Below are 27,819 nucleotides of genomic sequence, written 5' to 3' on the forward strand. Positions count from 1 at the left end.
ACTCCTTACATATCCATATCCCATATCATGATATATTTTACAATGAGATCTTACATCATATATATATATATACAAACCCTCGACCATAAATAATTAGGTCGACCACCAGACAATAAAATAATTACATAATTACAAAACATGTCGGCTTAAGACCAAAAAAATAATATCCAACCCATAAGACATCCTGAAAACACATCGAGAGGTCCAATCCACATGTTACATTAAACCGATCCATAACCTAGATATATCGGGACCCAATATAGGTCCATACACGCCAAAGCAATAATCCTAATCAACCAAGTCTAGAACACGATCACCATCAGAATCTTGAATCTTCACTAGAAGCCACACCAACACCACTTATGCATATCATCAAAGATCTTCATCAAAGCTCTGCCAGTGAAACCCTTGCCGAAACCACAAACCAAGTTTCCAAGCAAACATGTAGCATCCAATCACCAGAACAAAACCAATTGACTGAACATGAATCAAAGTATCATGAATAAGCCAATTCCATAACCCAAACATACCAGAGCATACCAGATCATACTGGATCAAAACCAATCAGAAACTAGACATCCTACTAGGACTAGAAGGGTGTTGATAAAGCATTCCAAACAGCTAGTGCTGACATTAATGACAAAAAATCAATGTAACACATAATCAATTCCTCAAAATGGCCAACAATCTCCCCCTTTGGCATTGATGGCAACACTAGATGTGAAAAACATCCAAGTGCCAAGGAATGACAAACGAGTCTCCCCCAATGGAAGACAACCAACAATCTCCCACACAAAGATATAGCAATGAAGTTCTAAAAAAATACCAAACTCCCCCTGTGAATGATCTCTGTAAAGCTTTATTTTTCACATATATCTCCCCCCCTTTGACATCAATGCTATAAATCTGACAAAAATATCAAATCAAAAGAAAAAACCACTAAAACACAAGGCTAACTACTTCCCCTGAGAATTAGAATCCCCACATCAATGTCGGAATGAATAATATCTCAGATAATACATATCAGACTGATGTCAAATAACATCAATTAGTTCTCTGTCATAGGGGTAGAAACCCCTAATCTGTCTCTCAGGTACTCAAATGATTCTTTAGGCTAAGGTTTTTTTATCTGCAATATATTCTTTAGTGTTCACATAAACTAGTCTAACTTCATTTTCTTCCACCTTCTCCTTCAAAAAGTTATACTTGATAGATATGTGCTTTGTCTTAGAGTAAAATACTAGATTCTTTGATATGTCAATAGTAGCAAATTTATCACAGTGAATAACTACCGGTCCAGTGCAATGCACTTTAATATCCTTCAACATTTGCTTCATCCATAAAACCTCTGTACAATTAGTAGTAGCAGCAACATACTCAGCTTCAGCAGTAGATAAAGAAGTACATGATTATTTCTTGCTGATCCATGAAACCAACTTCTTTCCAAGAAAGAAAGCTCTACCAAAAGTACTTTTCTGGTCATCAACATCACCAGCCCAATCTACATCTGTATATGCACATAAAGTAAAGTCATCATCCTTAGGGTACCACAAACCATATTCAGATGTACCTTGCAAGAATCTAAAAATTATTTTCACCGCACTCTGATGATTTTCTCTAAGATCACTCTAAAATCTAGATGCAATAAAAATATCATTCATTATGTCAGGCCTAGTCTGAGTCAAATAAATCAGACCTCCAATCATAGATTTGTATCTTGTAGGATTTACCGGTACATAAACATCTTTCCTTGTCAAATTATTACTTGTAACCATAGGAGTACTTACCGGTTTAGAATTACCATACAAAATTTCTTTAACAATTCCCAAGCATACTTGGTTTAACAGATGAAAACACCTTTATCAGTCTTAGTAATCTACAAACCTAAGAAAAATTTCATTTCCCCAATCATAGACATTTCAAATTCTTTCTCCAGAGTCTTAGAAAATTCCATGCACAATTTATCTTCACCTCCAAAAATGATGTCATCAACAAATACTTCAATAATCAGTATATCATCAGTAGTGACCTTATAATATAGATTACTATCACTATTACCTTTATTGAATCCAAGCTTCAAAAGATATTTATCTAACCTTGCATACCAAGCTCTAGGTGCCTATTTCAATCCATTTAAAGCTTTCCTTAACCTGCAAACCATGCTTTTATCATCTGAAAGTGATAAACCATCAGATTGGTCAACATAAACCTCCTCATCAAGTTCCCCATTAAAAAATGCACACTTGACATCCATCTGATAAAACTTGTAGTTTTTATGTACAACATAGGCAATAAATAATCTTACAACTTCAATCCTAGCTATAGGTAAAAAAGTTTCACCATAATCAATTCCTTCCTTCTGAGAATATCCTTTACAAACCAATCTAGCTTTATTCCTTACAACTTGTTCATCTTTATTTAATTTATTCCTAAAAACCCATTTAGTTCCAATAACATTCTTATTTTTAGGCCGGGGAACTAAAGTCCATGTGTTACTCTTCTCAATCTCATCTGATTCTTCTTCCATAGCTTTCATCCAACATTCATCTTTACATGCTTCAATTACTGATACCGGTTCAACTTGAGAAATTAAACATACATCATTAGTTGCCAATCTCCTTCTTGTCATCACTCCATTGTTCTCATCCCTAATGATCTGATCTTCTGAATGATTCAATCTGACATACCTAGGAGTCTTCTGAATCTTTGTTCCTCTTCCTGGTTCTTCAATTACTATTGAATTTTTTTGATATTTCTGAAGTAACTGGCTCAACATTCTTTTCCCGTATAGGTGCTACCAGTTTAGATATAATCATTTCCACTACCGTTTCTTGCTCATAAACTTTGATTTGACTTATATTCAACTCATCCACCTTGACATTAGCACTCTCCAAAATTCTCTGCAATCTCTTGTTATAACATCTATATGCTTTATTTTCATTAGAATAACCAAGAAAAATTTCTTCATCACATCTAGGATCAAATTTGCCAATGATAGCATCTCTCTTGGTATAACATTTACTACCAAATATTCTGAAATACTTAGTTGTAGCTGTATTTCCAAACCATATTTCATAAGATGTCTTACTAGTTTCTCCTTTGATATGTACTCTATTGAATTTATAGACTGTTGTGCTCACTGCTTCTCTCCACTAGATATGAGGTAGACTAGCTTCCATCATCATTGATCTAGCAGTATCCAAGATAGTTCTATTCTTCCTTTCCACAACTCCATTCCGCTAAGGTGTCCGGGGAGTAGAAAATTGTCTCCTTATACCTTCTCACAAAAGTTATTAAACTCACAGGATGTAAATTCTTCACCATGATCTGACCTTAAACATTTAATCTTCAATCTTGTCTCTGTCTCAACTTTAGCCTTGAAGATTTTAAACTTTTCAAAAGCCTCAGATTTCTCCCTTAGAAAAGTAACCCACATCATTCTAGAATAATCATCAATGATTAGCATAAAATATCTACCACCTTGAAAAATTTTAACTCTAGTAGGGCCACACAAATCAGTATGAATGAGATCAAGAACATCATTAGATTTATCTTGTATACTCTTAAAAGAGGTTATGACTTATTTTCCCATTTGACATTCTTTACATACCAGATTATAGGGCTTCACAATTTTAGGTATATCTCTAACTGCCTTAGTTGAATTGATCTTTACAATGCAATCAAAATTCACATGACATAGCCTTAGCCAACTCTCATCAATTTGTGCAATCAAACATGTCTTCTCACCAGAATTCAAATGAAATATATTACCTTTTGTTTGTGTACCAGTTGTAATCTCCAAACCAGGTCTATTAATGATTTTGCATTTTCCATCCTTGAACTGTAATTGAAATCCCTTATCCACCAATTGTGCTACACTCAAAAGATTATGCCTTAAACCTTCAACAAAATAAACATTATTAGTATTGTCATTCCCATCCAATGATATAGTTCCCTTTCCCTTGATCATACATGCTTTGCCATCTTGAAATCTAACTAGATCACCATCAAATTCTTGCAAAGATAGAAACTTTCTTTTATCTCCAGTCATATGTGTTGTGCTCTATGAAGTGTACCTGTATCTACAAACACAATGCACTCAATAAATCATTACAAGCATGGTTAGAAGATTTAAATCAAAGAAAGACAAAACCATAGGTAATCGACTTATTGCCTCCTAGTAAATGCGAGTATGAAAAATGCTCTCAAATCTGATTATGCAAATTCCAGTGACTTGACTACACTTAGATGGAGGATTTGAAAGATGAAAATGCATGATATTAGCAAGAATAATGTGATTTAACCTACATGATAAGCAAATTAAGCTAAGATTTAAGCTAAAATGAGCATGATAACATTGCTAAAACTGATAAACTATAAGCTAGATGCCTATAATAACAATGCATAAGATGAGAATGAGATGGGATGCAAAAATGATATGAATTTGGAACATGAAATTGGGACATGAAATTGAATTGGGACCCTTTGAGCTCCAAAATGAGGTCTATTTATAGGATTTTCCAAGGCTAGGGGTGAGTTGGCATGAATCAGTGGTTGATATTGATTTGAAGATATCAATGGTTAAATTGGAGGAGGTTGGCAAAGGGGGTTGGATTAAAGGGAACATCTGGCATCTCTATGGTGACAAGTGTCAAGAGGCTTCTAGAAGGAGTTAGATGAAAGGGAACACTTAGTGACAAGTGTCACAAAGGTTCTAGAAGATGTTGGATGAAAGGGAACATGGTGGGTAGGTAGAATAGGTTAGGTTTAGGAGTGGTAGAAGTTAGGAAAATTTGAATTTAAAAATTCAAATAATGGGAAAATGCTAGTTAATCTCAACAACTCATGATTGATTTGTTTTAATTAATTAAGATTTAGAAGAAATGATTTTGATGGGGGAAATTAATTAATTAAAAGGGTGAAATGAACCTATTAAATAAATCCTTAGATTTATTAATAAGTAGATGAAAGGGGAAATTTAATCAAATTGCTTAGTGAATTTAATTAAATTGGGGAGGAGAGATTAATTAAATAATTGCTTATTCAATTAATTATCTTCGGACCATTTTTAGGTGTATGCAATATGATGTGAACATCCACTGTCAATTACCCATTCATCCTTATCTTTAATTTTAGCAGCAAGTGCCTTCTCTTTAGGTACATTCTCTTCCAGTGTCGTAAAATCCTCCTTGATAGGCAGGAACACCCATTGCCAAAACCACTAGTAGAGTCTTGTGTCAGCTCATCATCAGAATCAATCACACCTTCCTCATCCACTATGTAGAATGATTTATCTCTATTTTTCCTGTACTTATACTTGTTCTGATATCCAGGGTTAATCTTAAAAGATCTTCTATCTCTTTCTTCAAATCTTGAATTTCTTTCAGGACATCTAGATGCAAAATGACCAATGTTATTATATGCAAAACATTTAAAAGGTGTTTTTCCTTCATACTTACTTCCTACCGGTTCTTTAGGCACTCTTCTAGAAATAGGGCTTCCATTTTCTCAAACTATTCATCTTCTCTCTTCATATAATCCAATTCCTTTGCAAATAAAGCTTTCCAATCTTGCTTGCTAGTTGATGATGCAGATGCATGAAAAGGAGGTTCAAACTTCACAGCTCCAAAAGGTCCAAATTCTTAAAGATCAAAAGCAAATAATTTCCCAACCAAGGTATCTCTATTGACAAAAGTATTAGCCATTGTTCTCAATTCATTAACTGCAGTAGCCTTCATCTTGTAAGCTGGTGGTAAAGCTCTCAGAACTTTAGAAATTATTTCATCTTCACTCAGAGTTCCACCACAACATTGAATTGCCATAACAATCTCATTTACCCTTTCCATGAATGCAGTAATCCTTTCATCTTCTTCCATTTTTCAGGTTTTCATATCTCACCCAGTAACCATCAAATTTAGCAATTTTCACAGTAGGGTCACCTTCATTAAGAGTCTCCAACTTGTCCCATATAGCCTTTGCAGATGATTTGCCAATTAATCCCATTATTTTCTGATCAGAAAGTGTACACAAGAGTGCTTCTCTTGCTTTACAATCACTCTCAATCTCTTTATCCAAGTTTTCCCAAGGAGGATTGCCAGATGCCAGATTATGAGGTGTAATACCATTCTATGTGATCTCCCAAATCTCCTTACCGAGACATCTCAGATGACTCTCCATCTGAATCTTCCATACTATGTAGTTTGTTTTATCAAGCCTAGGAATATCTCTTTGAAAGATAGCTCCAAATGAACTAGATGAACTTGAACTATTAGTCACCATAGGATCTTCCTCAAGTGGTTAATTTTTCTGTAGAGAGGACCAGAGCTCTGACACCAATTGTTAGATAGTTTAAATAACTAGAAGACAACTGAGAGGGGGGGGGTGAATCAGTTATTACCAGATTACCAGAACCTTAAGCAATTTAAAGTTTAATACCGGAACCCAAAGATCAATACCGAAATGCATAAACCAAATACCATAATAAAAGATAAACCAATTAAGCATAAGCAATAATCAAAGAATAAATATCATCCACATGACACCAAGATTTATACGTGGAAAACCCGATAAAGGGAAAAACCACAGTGGGAAGCCTACCCACAGTCAGATAATACTTCTGCCATAAGTATGTGAATTACAATTGAGGGGCTTTCACTTGTAGGAAGGACAAAAACCTAGAGCGCACTGCTCATCACAAAAGAAGTCTCACTTACTACATAGAAATCTAGACTACAATATGGACAAATGAATGAATTGCAAAGATAACATCTCCTATGCCTAAAGACAATTCCAGTTAAGCTCAATACCAGAGGGCTAAATCCTCTTACATAAAACCAACTTGATCACCAATGATCAACCAAATTCTCTACCTGAATGATTATTACATTATTCACTCATTACATATCCATATTGTGCTATGCTAAAATTTATCATTGCTAAATAGGAAATAAGGAAAATCACGAACCCCTTAACTATCTATTCCATGTTAATTAAAACTCCCTATTCCATGATTGCATATGACTTCCATTGTTCTTCTCCTCTTTGTGGTATGGTGGCTCTCAGATATTGCGCTGGCAACCTGCAAATGACACAAAGATTCAAAGTTCGTGATTGTTGAAAATGAAGATTGAATGCTCAATTTATAGATTATTGGAGAGGATTGATTGAAAGTTAGAACAAAATGATCAAGAGGTGGAACTCGGGTGAGCTCACATGAAGATTGATACTTGAACTACTGATTTGCAGGTGAAACTCAATAGGTTGAATAGATTAAATGAGTTAACTGATTGAGAAAAAGCTAACTAAAGGAATAAAAAGGGCGATTGGAGGAAATAAAGAGGATGGCAAAGCTAACTAGAAGATGGAAATAGATATTGGAGAGATAAATGATTAAATTAACTAATCAATTGAATTAATTAATTTAGCATGTGCTTGCACTTTGATTTAGATTTTCAATTTAATCTTTGAATGAAATTTATTCAAATAATTGAATTTATTTTAAATTAATTTTAGTATTTGAATATATTTAGTGTAATACCCTAAAAATGGTCACCTAAACCATGGGCCCCTAATCTCGACAACATCACCAAGGTCCTAACCAAAGGCAATTAAATCAACTTTAAGCACACAATTAATTAATTCTTCAATCATTAAATGTCACATGGCAAGTGAATTATTCTATATTAATTCTATATTTATTTAATTAATTAATTTATTCCAAGAAAATCATTTTGATCAATTATCCTATTTAATTTTTTTTTTTTTGAGAAAAGTGGATAGAACCACTGAACTATATTAAATTTTAAAAGTTTTTTTATAGTGTCTGGTTCAAAAAGCACTGAAGGGAAATAACTAGTAAGAAAACCCTTCAGTATTGCTTAAGTAATACAAGCCTATTATACCCAATACCAAATGCCCATTGGCATAGTACATCAAAAACCCATCCCAATTACATAAGCCGCATTAGATATAAAGGAAGCCACCAACAGAAGCATATAGAAGGAAGATTAAAGTACGATCACCAAAGGATACATATCCATTGCTGCCAAAAAACACAAGTCTGAACCACCCCTGTCTATGAAACACAATTCTCCAAACCACTAGTTAGAATGATACCACATAGCAGAAATGAAATCATAATCAAAGACCTTGTCAAAATAAACATTGTGATCAAGCATAGCAGAACCCACACCAAATAAGGAGGTTGATGAAGACTACAACTATGCCCTTCTTTACTTCAAATATTCCAAAACCGAGGAAGGGATCTCATCCACACTTACCTCTCGCATATTAGCTTCACTGTCAATGGCTAAGTTAGCCAAGAAATCTGTAATCTTATTCACTTCCCTATAACAGTGGGAAATAAAAAAGGAATCAAAAAAATATAATTTTTGTAAAATATGATCAAGTATATATTGTAATTTCCATATCCAAACCAAAGAATTCTGCACAATTGTTAGACTTGAAACCAATCGCATGACAACGAGCCTAAACAAATCTTACCTTATGATCATAAATTACCATACCTGCCCCTGCCAGACCAGGGTTCCCATGAGAAGCACCATCAAAATTCAATTTAAAGTGCCCTTGCAGAGGAGGTTTGTAGCAAGCAAAATTTCTCTTACTTATAGCATTAGTCTTATTTAAAATAGATCCATGAGAAGGTATTAAATATCCTAGCATATTTAATTAATTAATAAATTTTCCGTTAATCATAAAAAAGAAATTAATTTATTACAAAAGAGGAATTAATCACAAAGAAAGAGTTAAATTGAAAATAAAATAAAAGAATTGAATTGAAAGAGAAATCAAACTTAAAAAATTATTTCTTCTTCTAAATTGAGAACTTGAAATCAGAAAAGCAATTAAATGAATTTACTCATTCTCTAAAATTATAACTCAAATCTTTTGAGAAAAGAAATTTAGTTGCATTGAAAAGACTCTTTTCTTGAATAAATTAAAAAAATATGCATGGAATTGATTGAATTATATCTCTAATGCAAACTTGAACTTATAATCTGAATGCATTTGAATTCAACTATAATTGGAATTTATCTCAAGGTTAATTGAATTTGATCTCTCAATTATTTCAATTATCCAAAATTGTGCTTTTTCTTGGTCTCTCTTGTGATTCTCTATAAATTCAGTCTTCATCTCCAATTCAAAATACCCTAGAGATTTATTGTTATTATACAGTTTTTGCTCTGGAGTCATTAAAGATATTGTGATTGCTTGCTTTTTTGAATTTATTGCATCTTTTCTTTTTGCATATTTAGTTCAATTATGATTGCTTGAATTCATATAGCTTACTATTCATCCATCTAATATAATCTTGCATCCATTTAGCTTAATATCATGCTCATATAGATTAAATCCTTCGTCTTGATGTAGTCTAGTCATTGATATTTCTTATACAAATCTGAGAGCAAGTCTATACTTGCATCTTTTAGAAGGCAATTGTTCGATTTGTTATGGTTTTATTATTCATGCTTTTATCTATCTAACCATACATGCAATGACTTAATTTAAGTGTTGTGTCTTACAACTTATAGATAGTTATTCTACTTTTCACACACACATTTCTGGTGCCACCGTGGGGTAGAAGACCACATCTTTTGACCTCAAAGACTAAATTTTTCTTATTTTTCAGATTTTTTATTTTTTTCGGATTTTCGTCCATACAATTACTGCGAAATATCATACGAGATTTCCCATAGTGCCGAACAACAGGCTGCAAGTATCGTACGATCTTGTATGATTCGGTGAGAATAGTCGTACAGTATTCTATGTTTTTGGGTTAGAAAGCAAATTTCATTCTTTAGGTTTTCTTATTCAATTTTGATCATACTAACGCTGACCTTGGCTTGTTGTTTGTCTTTCTATGGAATTTTCACAGCCTAATCAGTTTTTGCAAAATGCTTGTCGAAGAATATGCTTGTCAAACAAAGACAATATGACTACTGATTCATTGTCTTTGCAGGTTGCCTGAGGAGATTCGAGTAAACATTGTTTATTCTTTAAATTCATTTTTAGGCACCTAAATTGCTATCTGGTAATGAAAAAATATGTCTTTTGTGTTTTAAGAAAATTCTGAGAGGTAGGAGAGTATGCTCTTATCTGCATAGACAATCAGAAATCCAGAACCTTGAAGCTTTTTCTAAGTTTGAGATTTGTGTAACTTTAGTGGGCCTACCCTCCTGAGGAGCCTATAAGGCCAAATCCATTAAGGTCGGTGAGAGGGGAATGACCCAAGTGGGAACGACTAATGCCAAGTACTCCAACCCACTATAAAATAAATGTGAATTGATGAAAATCAAGTCGATAGAAGTGCTCGGGAATAGATCTCCTCTATACCTTCAGGTATATTAAACCTTGGTTTTCAAGGCTGGGAGACCTCTTAATTGAGTTTATACCCTGACGAGTTGAACGGATCCCTTACTAGTTCCAATTAAGATTAGAAGATACCCTGTTCAACTCCGAAAGGGGGGATAATATTTGTGCAAGAGAGATAGTAACTCTCCCAAGATACTTGCCATTTCGTGCCCCCATTAGAGTTTGGAGTCGGCTAATACAACATTGAGAATCCATTGCATGAGACTCAGCGGTCATATTCTGATTAGCTATTGGTTGTGTACCCGAGTCTGCAAGCAAAGGTTTTCTTCTCTCACCAATTTCCATAGGGTTAGCATGTTGTGATTGAAGTCATTATACATATTGTGTGTTTACTATGTTTTCATCCCTGGAACTGAAACTGAAATACTAAAAAAATTGGAGAAAACAATAAACAACTCAATGGTCAAAACTAGTCTATCTTAGTCAAAACTCTGACCGTGTCAAAAAACTAGTCTATCTTAGTCAAAACTCTGTCCATGTCACAAATTAGTCTACATCAGCTGACAAAAACTCAGTCCATCTCAAAACTAGTCATCGTCAGTCTTTGAAAACCCTGTCTGTCAGAATTTTATCTCTGTCCAGTATCAGAATTTTATCTCTGTCCAGTAAACTATCATACAAGTCTTTTGATTAATCGTCCTGCTACATAACTATTGTATGAAATTTGATCAGGTCTTACAGTTTGTCATCTAGGTCCTTATTTTGTGTCGTACAAAATTTGATAAATTGTCGTCCTTCTTAGGGAATTATCATTTGATCTCTGGTCCTGTGTCGTATGAAAAAACATTACATTCATCAATTTTTCATCTGAGGTATACCCATCTGTCATGCAAACATAGGCAGCAAATCGTATGAAATTCTATTTTTATTGTCCTGAAGCTATTAAACTGTCGTCTGGTCTTGTAAAACCTGTCGTATGAATCTTTGATTTTGTCAGTCCAGAATAGTCAAACTGACCTAAAGCAATCTACAATGAGCATAAAACTGGTTATCATCATTCTAAGCATAAACAAATCTAAACAATGCACTTCTGTCATTGTGTTGCATGATTTTGTCGATCATCCGTCAGTTAGTTCATTCAACCATTTATCAAACTTAAGTTACTTAGATAAAAATTCTTACAAAGGATAGATCATTCCTAAAACTAGACTGAGTCTTAGTCACTTCTCTTAAATCAAACTGGGTAACTTAGATCACGTCTTACACAGGATAGATATTTCCTAAAACCAGACTAAATCTTAGTTGCTTCTCTCAATCGATACGTTAAATGAACAACTAGCTCCAAATTTAATCTTGACTTCTGCATCACAAATAGCTTTAGGTAACACCAGTCAATAAAAATGCCTATTCAAACCAGAAGTTCTCATAAGAAAGATGCCAAAGGCAAAGGACAATCCTTTTCATACCAGGATAATCCATTTTATGTAGAGGATCCTATCGCTAATAAGCCCTCATCATCATATATACCAGTTTATGATCAACCCTTGTCTCCCACCATATCTGGAACAAAACAAGAAATACAAGCTGCTAAAAACAATACTTATGACAATCTTAGTATCCAGGCTACTGACAGTGATTCCTCATCAGATGAATCTAAAGTCTTTGAACCTACCAAAACTGATATTCATAAATGTCAAAAGGATAAAGATTTCCAAAAAATGATGAATATTATCATGGCTAGAGAAAAAGAAGAATATTTTCTAGAACTAGCAAAGCAAGGCACTAAACTTCCTACTGGTTATAATGTTGAGGCCCTCATCACTAAAGAGGTAGAGACACCCTTAGCAATGGTAAACAAATAGTTACAAGCGTTACGAACTGAGATCACAGAACTGAAAAACAAGGATAAATCATTAAAATAATATTCTCTAGACTCGATATGCCCATTTCCATTTGATAAAAACCTTTACATGCCTTCATTTCCTTCACGAGTGGAGATCCTAAAATTTGACAAATATGATGGCAACTCAGATCCTCAAGACCATGTTAGAGAATTTTGTGCTTTATGTATGGAGTTCATGCATGAACAAACCTATCTGATGCGCCTTTCCCCGAGGAGTTTAGGAGGGCAAGGTATGGAATGGTTCTCAAGCCTACCTATGGGAATAAATTTTTTTGAATAATTAATCCAATAGTTTCTACAGCAATACTCCTATAATATTCATCACCCAGTCACTATGATAGAGCTTTGCAATACCAAACAGAAAACAGGAGAGCCCTTTCTCACTTTCCTCCAATGATGGAGAAAGATGTTCTCTAGATATTCACGGCCTATTCCGGATTCTGAGAAGATGGATATCTTCATCAACAACTTGATCCTTGAATTAAAATACAATATCCAAATACAATTATACCCTTAATTCAACAAAATGGTAGACAGTGCCCTCAGAATGGAAGATGTGCAATAAATAAAGGAGATATCTCATTTTGGAAAGAAACACAACAAGGTTCTAGTTTCAAAGAAAACAACAAATATTGGAAATATGGCAAAAAAAATAATAGAAACATTGTTAATGATGGAGTGGTAGACACTATTAAATCAAAAGAAAAATCCACAATATTTAACCTAGCTACTGGCACACAAACACTCAAAGTAGCTGAAACTGCAGCTGAAAATCCTCTGAAGAAAGTAAAAGAGTGGTTTAAAGAGAAACCTTGGCTGTCAAAACCTAAATGTGACTTCACTCCTCTAGAAGAATCATATGAATCCTCTTTCAAAACTTTATTGGAAAATGATCTGATAACCTTACTAGACAATTCTAGGCCATATGATCTAGAATTTAAACCAAAATGGTGGAGAGAGAATGAATACTGTGAATACTATCGAAACAAAGGTCACAACACAAACAACTACATGAAGCTCAAACATGAGATTCAATATCTCATTAACGTTGGCAAAATTGTTGTTAGAAATCACACAAATAATGTTGATCACAAATATTTTAAAGATCCCTTACCTATTTATGAACAAGGTGAATCCTCAAAGTCAAAAGGAGGTGCCAAAGTTAATTAAACCTATACCAGCAATGACAAGGTGATTAACATGATTGAGTCTTCCCAACCTGAATATTGCAATGTGATCATAATCAAAGATAAAAAAATAAATCACAAAATGCAAATGTTGTGACCCGTGCTCAAAATAAAGTCACTCTCCAAAGAGCTAGTTCTTCAACTCCTGCTCAAACAACATCAAACCTACCAAGTTATTCAAATAGACAAATAGATACAACCATGGCTAAATCAAAATAACTAGCTTCATCATTCTCTCCTAGTTATAGCATTTCCGAACAATTGAAAAGAACGAATGATCAAATCTCCATCTTTGAATTGCTCAAAATCTCTTCTGCTAATAAAGAGATCCTAGACAAAGCGTTTCTCACTACTAATGTCCCAAAAGATTTAGATATCGATCAGTTTCAATCTATGGTGGGCCATCTGACTTTGCCTCATTATCTTATTTTCTCTGAAGAAGATGACAACTCGCTAAATCACCCACATAACCAGCCATTGCACATTGAAGCTATGATCCATAAACACCAAGTTAAACATGTTTTGATAGATGGAGGCACTGGGTTGAATATTTGTACCTATAATCTTCTTATAGAGCTGGGTTTTTCTAAAAATGTCATTGATCCAGCTAAGAAAATAACAATCAAAGCTTATGATGAAGAAGAAAGAACCTCTAAAGGTTTGGTACTATTACTAATTAGGGTAGGACTTGTAGAAAGAGATGTTATTGTGTCGACTTGAATTTCATCCTCAAAATGCTACCTGCAACAAGTTAGTTTCACAAAATACCAATGGAAATGCTACAGGAAATCCAAACTCAACCAATGAAACTACATGAAATACATATGAAATAAAAATACTAATATTACCTTCATGGTTTATGTCTCATTGTTTCCTAACTCCATTGTTCCTTGGCACAGATGGTGTGCTCTCAGACAATGCACTGATAGCTTCCAAGATGGCATATGAAGAATGAACTGATAACTGATAGTTAACAAATGCTATGATATGCAGTACTACATGATTATGCTAAAATGCTAATTATTATTTGCTTCAAGACTAAAACTCATGGATGCATAAGTTTTAAAAATGATTTGCTTGAAAATGCACTTGAAGTCTAACTCTCTCTCAACTAAAGCTCTTGATTTTATAGACCTTGAGAGGATAAGATGATGTGGCTTAGATCAACGGTCATGATCAGATCTGCAGATTTGGATGGCTGTGAGCAAAGGTGAAGGTTGAGAGAAAGGGGGAAGGAGAAGACAAGTGTCACTCATCTCACCTTGACTGGGTTGCCGACTGAGGGAATCTAGGGATGGTTGGAGAAGATTTAGGCATGAGAGGACAAGTGGACTCAAGTCCTTCCTAAGATGTAGGGATGTTGGAGAGAATATAGAAGGAGGTTATGAAATATGTGTACATACACAATATTCATTGAATTTGGAGGTTGAAGATAAATGATGAATTAATATTTAAGAAATATTAATTTCCTTAGCCACATGATGGATGAGTTGGCAAAGGGAAGATGAATTGGAGATGGAAGGTGAGCTCGATAAGAGGGATTAAATAATTTAAGAAATTATTTAATATTTGAGACTATAGGATAGGAGAATAACCATTAAATATTAGATATTTAATTGATTGGAGGAGATAATTAAATATTACATATTTAATTTTTTTTTTTTAATCGGTAAGAGGTCGTAGCCAAAAAATTTTATTCATCAAAATTAATTTTTTACATCACTCCACTCGTGCAGGCGCCAGTAGGAAAGAATGGAGGCAAGAAAATCTCTGGCCTTGCCCGGGACCATAGCCCAGATAGTTTCTACATCTAATTACAATAAGCATAGATTCAAAAAAATACAATAACACCCCGGGCTAGGGTGAGAAAGTGGGAAGATATTTTCTTTTCCTTACAGGCCCATATTACTATTTTTCAATTGTTAGTGTTCTCCATGTGCTTTGTTTAAGAGTTTGAGCCTTGATTGCATGTAGTCTTTAGTCATTTTAGTAGCATTCATCCCGTCATTCGTTCAAGATGGCCCTGCACCTCCTGCATGGTTAGTTTTCAAAACACTTGACCAGATTGTTAGTCACATGTAGTAAACTATTTCAGATAAGAATTTTATCTTCCAGGCTAGAATACTTCCTTAGCTGATTGTCCTATTGGACCTATCATCCCAAAACTTAAACTGGGAAGTGTAAATAGAAAATTATAAACAACGTGTTTTGACATCCTTCTCTGATGTTTCTAAATTCTTAACCTCAAATTTTTGAAATTATAAAGATGTCAATATGACATATTCATAAACAAAGTTTCTAGATAATTTCCATTTTGAGAAGTGATAATCCATATTTATGAATCACTTATTTACCACCTTTTTCTTATGTACCTGGATGCTATCCCTGAAAATGGATGATATCCAGGATACAATAACAAAAGGGGGTAAATGGGACTTCTATCTTGCCTGAGTTCAGCTGAGGGTAATAGAGGTAGATGAGTTTTATGGCAAAATTTAACCTACATTCTTTACTCAAAATGTTTTGCATGCAAGCCACTTATTATCCGTAGTCTGTGGAGTGTCAGATAACCTTTCATTTATAGAAAGCTCAGCAACAAGTATCAAATGAGTATATGGTAGGGCACTTGGGCGTTACAAATGTTTTTCTCAGTTCCTATATGCCAACACATGTAGAAAATGAGGGCTTTTATTTCTTTAACAGTTCCCTCCCTGATTATGTATCTACTAATGTGAATATGTACCTATATATGAGTAAATCCTGTTGTTTATAATCATATATATGAGTAAATATTCATATTATGAATATCAAACAAAGTGCAAATTTATTGGCCAATTTTCAACATATGTAGACCTATATGAATAGAAACAATCAATAGTAACTGAAAATAACAATTTCAGGCTGATCTTATGATGTTTATCTAAGTAAGCCATAAAATTAACGGTTAATGCATATTGTTTAATATTATTTAAACCAACTATGTTTATCTTTAAGATTTGGCGAGATTATTATCTCCTTCGAAGTCTATATTTGATCAAAAGTTAATATTGTTTTACTTGATATAGTAATAAACTAACTAACCAGTCTATGCCGAAACTATGGTGACAAGGAAGGGACAAAATTATCACATTATCTAACCAGGAACCGTAACCTCCTTATTCTGAGCTTGAAGAAGGGTTTGCAACATTATCCTCATCCAATTCCAAGCCTTCTTCCTTAAGGAAATCCTCAAACCAAGTGGGCTTTGGTGGGGTTCTCATATGAAATAAATGCAAAAGAAAATTGACATTCCTATCAATTGCATCACTCCTCTCCCTGGTAAAGGCTGCTTCATCCATAGTGATAATGGGGTATCTAGGAACTGGCCTATTGTTTCTTATGAAGACATCATAGTCTCTAGGCCTTGGAATTGTCTAGTCATTGTCAATGTTGACAAGAACCCTCTCCAAATCACCTAAGATCGAGGCAATGAAGACCTCCCTATAGAGAGTGCTTGTGTCATCTCTTTTCTTGGTGGAGGTCACTGTAAAAGCCAAGAACATGGCCGCCACATCAGAGTTGGCCCTAGTACGATCAGTATTTGTGAGATAGACATGGTTGAGGATAGTTTCTACAACATCTATTACTAAGGTGTGAAGCAGATGAATAATACGTTTGAGGTGGTCCCTTGTAATAACACCATCAAAGGCCATCTACCTCTTAGAACTGCTCAGTTTGATCAGGGTGTCCATATTTGGTTTCACTTCAAACCAGGAGGTATCTATATCACAGAGTTATACTGATCGAGATTGGTTTGAAAGCTTCTAAATTTTAACGTGAAGGCTTGGTTTAATAGCCTTGTGGGGTAATTATATTAATGATTGAGCTATCACATCCTTCATTAATTTATGCATACCATACATCCTTCTCAGGCATTTCTACATGATTTAATATAAATGCCAAAACTTCAAATGATGATCCGCTTGTGGGGATATCATTTTGAGTTGCCATATTTAATTTTGGCGAATGATCTTTCAGGTTACTAATTCAGACAGCCAACAAATACCCTTCTCATCGGTACACTAACCTGCCATAATGGCCCAGATATCTCTGAGATCAGATTTGTAATGATGATCGGGCGCATTAATTGAGAGTTTGATTTTTTATGCAATTGAATCCCCATCCTAAGAGCTAATTATTATCATATTCTTAGGACGGTTAAATGTTTTATAAATATGTGATAACTTATATAAATATGATTATAAGTTGTATATTAATGTATTTGAATATATGTTTAAAATTTCCCGTGAATAGTTATAAATATATAAGTATATGTATATGAATCTAAATTGTATGTATATATATATATATATATATATATATATATGAAAAATAGATATAAATATCTATATATATTACTATGTATATAAATATATATATATATATATTTATGTATATATATATGTATGTATATATATATATATATATATATATATATTTCTTTAAGAATATATAATAGAATTTATATATTTGTATGTTTTATGTATTTATATATAAAAATGTATATATTCAGCTGTGAAGCTATATAATATATATATTTATCCATATGTATATATATAATATGAATCTGTAGATATATGTAAATATGTTTGAATATATATATATAAAAGTATATAATATATATACATAGATTGTATATATATATATCTGAATGTATATTTATATATATGTATCCAGTTGGTATATATATGCCTAAGTCGATACAAATTATTAAGTGTGTGTAAATGTATTAATATCAATGACTCTGAATGATCTGAAGTGGAGAGTGTAAAGGTTGAGATGTTTAATCATCATCCTCTGCCTCTAATTTTGAGCTCAGTCTGTCTCTATGAATGTGGTGGGATAAAGTGTGTGGATAAATTGTGTGAATACTACTCTTCTTGTAGGTTTCGCGTCGATGTGAAATATTTTTTTTTTTAAGGATAAATGTTAGGTGTCACATGGATCACTATCTTACCATCAGCCCCCATGTTAGCTAGGGAGTCGGCTCTTTTGTTGCCCTCTCTGTAGATGTGATTAAAGATGACCCTGTCAAATGTTTTGATGTTCATCTGTATCTTAGCGAGGGAAGCATTTAGCTTCCAATCAAACATTGTCCCATTTCTAAGGGCATTGATGATTATAGCTGAGTCCCCTTTAATGCAAATCCTCTTTATATTCAATATAATGCATAAGTTTATACCTGCAGCTAATGCTTTCATCTCGGCTTCATTGTTTGTGCATTTACCCAAGGGAAAGGCCATATAGGCCATTTCATCCCCATTTGAATTGTGAAGGTTGCATCCAAGTCCTGCTTCCCCCAGGTTTCCCCTAGAAGCCCCATCAAAGTTAAGCTTGATCCATCCAGCTTTGGGGGGGAGCCACTTGCATTCAGCCCATGTTATGTTGTTGGATGGAGGACCTTTTCCTATGAAGGGGAATATTTAGACCCTTCCACCTTAGTCTCATCTTTTCATCCCAATAGGACATATTGACATCCCTCTGATTGTTAGAGGTCTGGTTGTTTACCATTTCAACTATGGTTGCTTCGATTTTATTGGTTAATTGGGCCAAGTGCATTTTACTATCTTTGAAAATCCTCCTATTTCTCTCTTTCCAGATTTCCCAGATCACAATGGAGGGGGAAACAATCCATAAATTATCATACATACTCCCTATATTCCATATGGGCCATGCATGGAAAAGGTCAGAGATAGAGCTAGGAATAGGGGTATACCAGGTCAGCTATTTTTTCAACCATCCCCAACAATTGTGTGCATAATTGCAGGTTAACAGTGAATGATTAGTATTTCTTCCTCCATTTCACATAATGGGCATCTGTTGGGGCCTTCATATCCAAGTTTTCTAAAGGTTTCATTGGTGAGAAGCCTATTTTGAATTTCCAGCCATGCAAACAGGCCAGCTTTCGGTAGGTACTTTTTATCCCAACAAAGTGTTAGGGGTAGGTTGGAACTCGGGTTATTTTTCTTGATTAACAGGTGTTTATATCCTTCCTTAGTTTCATACTTCCCCTTCTTGGACCCAACCCATATCAGTTTATCATCTTCAAAATTTAAAGCAGGGTTTCTTGAGGCTAGGATCCATGCTAAGACAACTCTCTCCTGGTCCGGTAGGTTTAAATTATCCATTGATTTCCATCTCCATTGTTTGAGGCCCCCAATGCAGAATTCTTCCACATAGTCCTTTACTTTCATAACCCATTGTTCTTCAAGGATGGGTATTATTTTGTTGAAGTCATGAAGTTTGTTGATGGGGGATTGAGCCCCCAATGAGTCCCTCCAGAATAGGGCATCTTCCCCATTTCCAACATTCCATGTTAGCTTGTCCGTTATGATATCTCTACATTCAAGCATAAAGTTCCAAATTCTGGAACCTTTACGTGGGTGGGATGTCCCAAAGATGCTCGTGGGGTCCTTGTTATGCAGGTATTTGTTATAAAGGATTCATGCCCATTTGAATTTAGGGTTATTAAACATTCTCCAGACAAGCTTTTCTCTTAGGGCCTTGCTTTGGAATTTTAGGTCTTTGATACCCAAACCCCCCATATCTTTAGGAAAGCATATCTTATCCCATGCTATCAATGGGAGTCTGAATTTGTCTTCAGAGCCTTGCCAAAAAAATGTACTAATATGTTTTGTGATTTCCTTTCTCTTAGTTGAAGGAAGATCCATGCATGAGAGTTGGAAAATTGGCTTTGCTGAGAGAACCGACTTAATCATGGTGGCATTCCCGGCAGAGTATAACCATTTCCCTTTCCAAGAGGAGATCCTTTTTGTAATTTTGGAGACCACCTGGTCCCACAAGTTGGATGATCTGAACCCTTTGTCTAAGGGAAGTCCTAAGTATTTACATGGTAATTCTCCTCTTTTGTATTTAAGAATGTTTAAGATTTTTCTTTGGAGTTCTTTATTTGTGTTAAAAAAGATAACGTTGGATTTTAAAGTGTTGATTTCCTGTCCAGAAATCGTAGAATAGTTGTCTAAGATTCTTTTAAGTGTTTTTGCTTCTATTGTATTGCTTAATCCAAACAACATGGTGTCATCAACAAATTTTTGATGGGTAATTGGTTCCATGTCAGAAGTAATTTTAATACCCTTCAGCTGTTGTGTTTCTCTCTCCCTGTTGATCATCCTTCCCAATGATTCAACCATGATGATAAAAAGGAAGGGGGAGAGGGGATCCCCCTATTTGAGACCTCTTGAGATTTCAAAAAAACCTTCAGAGGCCCTATTGACTAAGATTGATACTCTAGGTGTTGCAATGCATTCATAGACTAGATTTATCCATTGCTTATTGAACCCAAATGATTCAAGACATTTTCATAGAAAGTGCCAGTCTACTTTATCATATGCCTTTTTAATGTCTAGTTTTATCATCATGCTCGACACCTTGTTTTTTTGTACTGAATGGATTGCTTTCTGAGCAATGATTATGCCATCGTAAATAGATCTGCCTGGCACAAAACCAGTTTGTTCTCACTAATGATTATGGGGAGAAGTTTGTGAAGTGTATTTGCAATTGTTTTTGTGAGTAATTTTTAAAGGGTATTGCATAGTGCTATTGGTCGAAGATCCTCAAAATAGTCCACTATTTCCTTTTTTAGGGATTAAAGCTATGAAAGTGTTATTTAGTTCTCTAAGAATATTCCTTGAGTTTATCATCCCCTCAAGTGCTTCTGTAATTTCCTGCCCCATGAAGCTCCAACATTTTTGAAAAAAGTGTGCTGGGAAGCCATCAGGGCCAGGAGCCTTATCTGGTCTCATTTGGAATAAAGTTGTTTCCACTTCTTCCATAGATAGTTTTTTATTAAGCATCAAGTTGTGTTCTTTAGAGATTAATTTGGGAATTTATTTTAAGAATTCACTCTCATTTGTCCACCTCGAACCATCTTTATTATTAAGGATATTTTCAAAATACTCTACTACTTCCCTAGCTATAATCTCAGGGTCATCACTAAGATCTCCTGAGTTTAATTTTATTTTGTTGATTCTATTTATAGCTCTTCATTGTTTAGTGTTGTTGTGGAAGAAGATTGAATTTCTATCCCTAGCATCCAACCAATGTTCCATGGATTTTTGATTCCAATATATTTCTTCTCTAGCGAGGATTTCTTCATATTGGGCCATATTGGTTTTTTCCTTTTGAGAAAGTAAGTTATCCATCCCAAGCCTGATTATCTCCTCATTAGTTCTTTCCATTTCTATCTCAATTTCCTTTTTTTGTGTAAAGATATTTCCAAAGTGCATTTTATTCCATATTGTTAATTTTTGCTTTATATTTTTTAGTTTGGTGACCACTTTGAAAGTTTTGGAACCTATAACTTCTGTTTCCTTCCACCATTTTTCTATTAGTTGTATTAGATTTTCTTCCCTAAGCCACATTTTTTAAATTGAAAGGGGGTTTTGGTTGGCTTTAGTTCTTCTAATATGAGCAAATAGAATGGGAAATGGTCTGATCTAGAGAATGGGAGAACTAAGGATTCATAAGACTATGTGAGATTCCCACAAAGGAAGACTCTGTCTAGTTTTTCTGCAATGTTGCAGAAACCTTGTCTCCGATTATTCCAAGTAAAGGCATCATTTTTTGTCTTGAATTCCATCAAGTTACATTTATGTGTCCAATCTTTGAAGTCTTGACTTGTTTGGGTCATTTTTTTATTACCACCCCATTTTTCCTGGGGATCTAAGATTACATTGAAATCCCCACCTATTATGTATGTTTGATCTGTGTCACATAAAAGGAAACTCTCAATTTCATTCCACACTTGTCTTTTTGCTTGTGTTTGGATAGGTCCATAGACATTAATTATAATAAATTTTAAGTTGCTTTTGATGCTTATAGCCCACCCGCACATCTAGTTTGGGCTTTTGCTTATTAGTTTAAAGGATATTAGCCTTGGATCCCATATGATGCCAATCCACTTGAGGCTCCACAAGCGGTTTGTCCTTCTAATTCTCTGATGCTTAATTTTTTGTTGATATTTGTCAATTTGATGTTATTTAATTTAGTTTCTTGTATTAGGAATACCTCTGGATTGAATTTAGCAATGCAACGTTTAAACATACGTTGCTTGTTAGGGGCATTCAAGCCCATAACATTCCAAGTAATGAGTTTCATAATGCCATGGGAAGGTCCTTCCCCTTCCTTGCCTCAAAAAGGTTTGTGATTTTAATCTGGCTAGCAGCTCATCCTGCTTTGGTTAATAATTCAGCAATTGATTTTCTCCCTCTTTTTTAGTTCAGAAGCATAATTCGAGGGTAAGCACATTTCTATGGTTTTAGCTATCCCCAGGTTGTCCAATTTATCTGTTACCACATCATATTTATGGATCTATACTTCTTCCTCGGTTACATTAAGTTTGCATAATTTTCTTGCTAACAATGTTTTTTGTAATGCTAGTTCCTCCTCATCTGCTATTTCATTAATGAAAATTTCAATGAGGTCATTTGTAACTTCATTGCCAACATACTCAAGGATAAATTTATTTTCTTTTTCCATCCTTTCTTCTCTTGCCATATCTTGTTCATTGTTGTTATTGTTGGAGTTCTTTTTCTTTTTCTTTTTCCCTTTTTTATTGTTTTTTTTTCCTTTTTTGTTCTTGTTCTTTTTCTTTTTTTTAGAGCACTGTGCCTTCTTTGTTGCGTGTGGTGTGGGGTGGTTTACTGGTTCCACCTTGTTATCTTCTTTGTTTTCGATGTCTTTGGTTGTTTCCTCCTAGTTGTCAATGTTAGCTTCATACCTGAGGGGGCTTAGTTCGACACCAAAATTTACGTTCTATTCCTTTGAAACATTGATTTCTTCACTTACTGGTTCTTTAGGCGTGTTTTCAATCTTTGTTTTATCTTTTTCAATTTCTGCCATTTTTTGAGTGTTTACTAATTCCTTAGCTCTGGGGTTTTGTTTGTTGAACATAAAACCGCCTTTTGGGTTGAATTTTATGTTTATATCCTTATCTGTTCCAGAAACAATTTTAGTCTTAGTGCTATATTTCTTTGTATTCTGAATAGGGGAGGTAACATCCATGGATGTGATATCCCCCATAAGGATCTCTGGATGAATCTGGTAAATTGAATGGTTTGTAATGATTTTGATGGGTTCGAATTTCAGTTTGTCTATCTCAACACTAGCTAATATTTTAATGTCAGAGGATTCCATGTAATTTTCCTCCAAACTCTCAAAACCTCCTAAAAAATCCCCTAATTGTTTTAGGGTATGATTGTGGATTAATTCAGCCGACATTTTAGGGAGTCCAATCCATTTTGGCACCCTAAGTTTATCAAAATATTTGGGCGAGAAGTTAGGTTTCAAATTAAAATTTTTGAAACAATAACCTTTAAAGAATCTGTGATTGTTCCTAAGTAAATGACTTTTAAGTTCACATGAATTGCATTTGATAAACAAAAAATCATTTTCCAGACAGGTAATACTTATCTGATTATTCATGGCAGACTTCAACCAATGGATAACATTAGAAGTCAACACTCCAAATCGAAACCATTTGCCAAAGAGCCTAAGTTCATTGTAATGTTCCCATAATTCATCTATGTGTTTTTAGCTAATTATCATTATGTTATCCGTGCTGAAGCTTGGCGGCTTCTAAGCGATTTTAGGGCATTGTTTAGAGTTGACATCCTCCCTGCATCTGGTTTGGGTGTATGACTTTGAGCTTGTCATGGAGGGTCTTCTTAACCCTAATTTTATTCTGTTAGCCCCAGAAGCAACATCATTTTGGGCTCGAGATAAACTCTCTACGTGGGAGAGTGGTAAATAAGACATCCGTTCATTGTTAGGGTGCCATTTATCCTGAGAGGCCTTCGAGATGGGTTGAACTTCCCTTTTCTGCACTGTTAAAGGATTTGCCTATTTTATTAAAGGTGCCCTAGGATGCCGCTGAGTTTGTCTCCAGACTGGCTTTGCCAAAGTCAAGGGAGGTTTATCTGTGTTTCTTAGGCCGAGGATAGAACCTTTTGGGACCCTGACAGCCCTTCTGCATATCTCATTAAGCTGTACATTAGTTAAATTTGCTCCTGTGGCATATGATTGAGAGACATTCAGGGCTTCGAATCTATTTGAGGTGCCCACAACATTTTTATGAACCCCTTTTTAGATTAAATCTGCTCTGCCATGTTCCAAAAATCCTCCCCAGCCTCTGGGGATGATTTGAGGGTTTCGCAGAGATGTTTCTGCTTATCACAATAGTTCGCATTTTTGCCTTTTTTTTGATATTTTGCAATCACAACATTAATATTAGATATTTAATTAACTTGGTTAGAAGGATAATTAAATATTAAATATTTAATTATTTTTAGAGGAATAGAATAGATGAATTATTTAATAAATTATTAATTAATAGAAAGACACGAAATGAATTAAATAAATTAATCTTTTCAAATTAATTATTTAATAGAAGAATAATTATTAAATAAATATAAAATATTTATTTAATCGCTCATAGCCAGTTTTATGTGCATACATTTTGTCCCTCTTTGAAATAATGTCAAGACAACATTGTTTTAAAGATTAAATAAGGTCTCAATAGTGTGCCTGGCGAAGATTAAAAATCTTGATTGTGTGCCCCCTCAGGAGATTGATCATGAAATTGTTGAAAACTTTAGTTTGAACGATTGATCTCATGATAATTGATAAAAAGTTTCATCAATTAAATTCATTTGTAAAAAACAAATTAAATTGCCCCATTGAATAGCATTAATTACTCTTTCAAATAGTAAATATAAAATTAACCAAGGTTAATTTTATTTTCATTGTTATCCTTGTCAACTTATGAAGAAAATTGTCTAGGTGAGGTGGCAAAATGATGATTCCTGTGGAGAACCATTGATTTGAGCGTGTTTGATGATATCAGTGACCTCCTAAGTATGGGTATCTGGTATGTATCTTATCCCAAGCTTTGTTTTCAACTTGTCATGCAACTTTTCATGTTTTTAGGTGCATTTTTTTAATTTTGATTTTTTTTTTGTAGTTTTTGGCATTTGGTTAGAGCTTTTGCATTTAGTGTTAGTGCATATGCAATTAGGTTTAGCGCATTTGCTCATGATAACGCTTATGCTCATTAGGATAGCGCATATGTTAAGGATGTTAGCACATATGCATCAGTTAGCGCTTATATTTTGTTTATTAGTGCATATGCATTGTTTGATAGCACTTTTACATGTTTTACGCATTCGTATGAGGGTTAGTGCGTTTGTTGAAAAAGTTAGCACATATGCTTTGTTTAGCACTTATGTTCAATAGGATAGCGCATATGCTCAAAATGATATTTTTTTGATAGATGCAAAAGCTAAAAATCACTTTGATGATTAGATTTAACATGTTTGATGCGTGTGCATGATGAATAGGGACTTCATTGATTGATTGTTTGATGTTGTTGGATAGATGGATTTGATTTGTTTTGATAGATTAGCTCTAAAAAACCAATTTAGTTTCTGATGCAAGAGCTTAGTAGAGTTTTGATTGAACTCAGTGATTGATAGAAAGCCATGATTGATGGGTTTTAAAATGATTTGATAGCTTAAGTTGCTTCAGTTTGATTTAATAGATAGATAGTGGAAATTGCTTCAGTTTGATTTGATAGATAGATAGCATAAGTTGCTTCAGTTTGATTTGGTAGATAGATAAATGATGATTGATCTAATTCTCTTGGTAAAATAAGAGAAACTTGATGTTCTCCAGTGTCGGGAGAAATTCCTGGTAGTATGACATTTAGTGCCAGAGCTGACATAGGCAGAGGTGAGACATATAGATGCTTGTGGTTTATGCCATCTATTGTATATGCCTGAGATTATGCATAATAGAGGATTGTTGACAATGTTAGTCGAGAGATGGCACAGTGAGCATAACACGTTCCACCTGCCCACGAGTGAGATTAGTGTGACGCTTGAGGATGTCTATAGGATTCTGCACATCCTAGTGACTGGCGAGTTAGTGTAGTATGATTTTTAGGATTGTGTTGGGACAGAGGCTTGCAGAGCCATTTTTGCTGATGAGAGCATCTCTAGAGGAGAGATCCGATGGGAGGATATGGTGATGTATTAGGAGACTCTCCCTATGATTCTGGCTGGTTTGATTGGAGGATTTATTTGTCCTGATAGGTGATCGTGAGGTTTTACTGTTGGATGGGGTGAGATTATTCAAAGTATGATGCATCATTAGACTCAATATGCTTGGGGTGTTTGTATGCTGGCCCATTTATATCATGATCTTCATCAGGTGGTGTATGATGAGAGTGCTAGTTTGTCTACAAGATGCACACTTTTGCAGATCTGGTGCTGGGAGCACATTGCTATTACTCGGCCTATCCATCACATAGTTCGTGGGGAGAGGCAACCATATGTGTATCATTATGTAGGTATCCTTACTCAGCATAAGATAGGTAAGATGGAGTATTAGCATTGGGTGCTTGATTCATTGGATAGTACTACTTGGAGACCATATGTTGATTGTGAGCCATGGATGGATGATGCACGGACATTACCATTTATCATGCAAAGTATATATCTTATTGGTCAGACTCCTTACATTATTGAGTGACAAATGATTAGTTGCATTCTTAGACAGTTTGGTATCATCTAGCCTATGCCTACTGGTGTGACGATATATGCTCGGCGGTACAGAGATAGGAAAGATTGGGGACCTTCTTTGTCATTTGAGATTTCTCATGTAGAGTTTCTTGCTACTCCAAGAGTGGCTTATGATATGAGACTGCACATTCTTGATCCTGGGGTTACTACAGATTATGCTTAGTACATACTAGCACATCCATTTCCTCATATTACTGATCTAGCAAATCCTCCTCCCAGCTCAGGAGATGAGGATGATGATTCAAATGATCCAATTTTTAGGAGATGGAGACGGAGATGGAGATGAGAGCTCAGAGCTTCTCAAGAGGCTAGGGGAGATGGAGATGAGGGTGGGGATGGAGGTGGGGGTGGTAGGAGACCTAGACGTAGAGGAGGTCGATTGAGAGTCCATGGAGGACCGTTTGGACTAGTTGGAAGGATTGGGAGACCACGTCCTATGGGTGGGAGAGATGTTAGCCAGATTGGGAGGGATATTGGCAGGGCAGGGATGAGATCACTGAGAGGGTTGCCATTGACAGGAGGAGGCAAGATGACTAGACTGGATGGGGGTTGTGGGAGAGGCATTGATTTTGGTTAGATTCAGCTAGACCCTAGGGTTATTGCAACTCATGGTAGAGATGATGAGGATCTAGAGGATCATGTTCCACTTATTAGACGACGGGTTCTGAGAGCTACTCAAACTGAGATTCCAGCAGGTGGACAGGGAGGTGGTGAGGAGGGGATTGGGGTTCATGCACCATAGTAGGATTTACCAGAGCAG

Source organism: Cryptomeria japonica, chromosome 6 (assembly GCF_030272615.1).
Source record: "Cryptomeria japonica chromosome 6, Sugi_1.0, whole genome shotgun sequence".
Taxonomy (NCBI): Eukaryota; Viridiplantae; Streptophyta; class Pinopsida; order Cupressales; family Cupressaceae; genus Cryptomeria; species Cryptomeria japonica.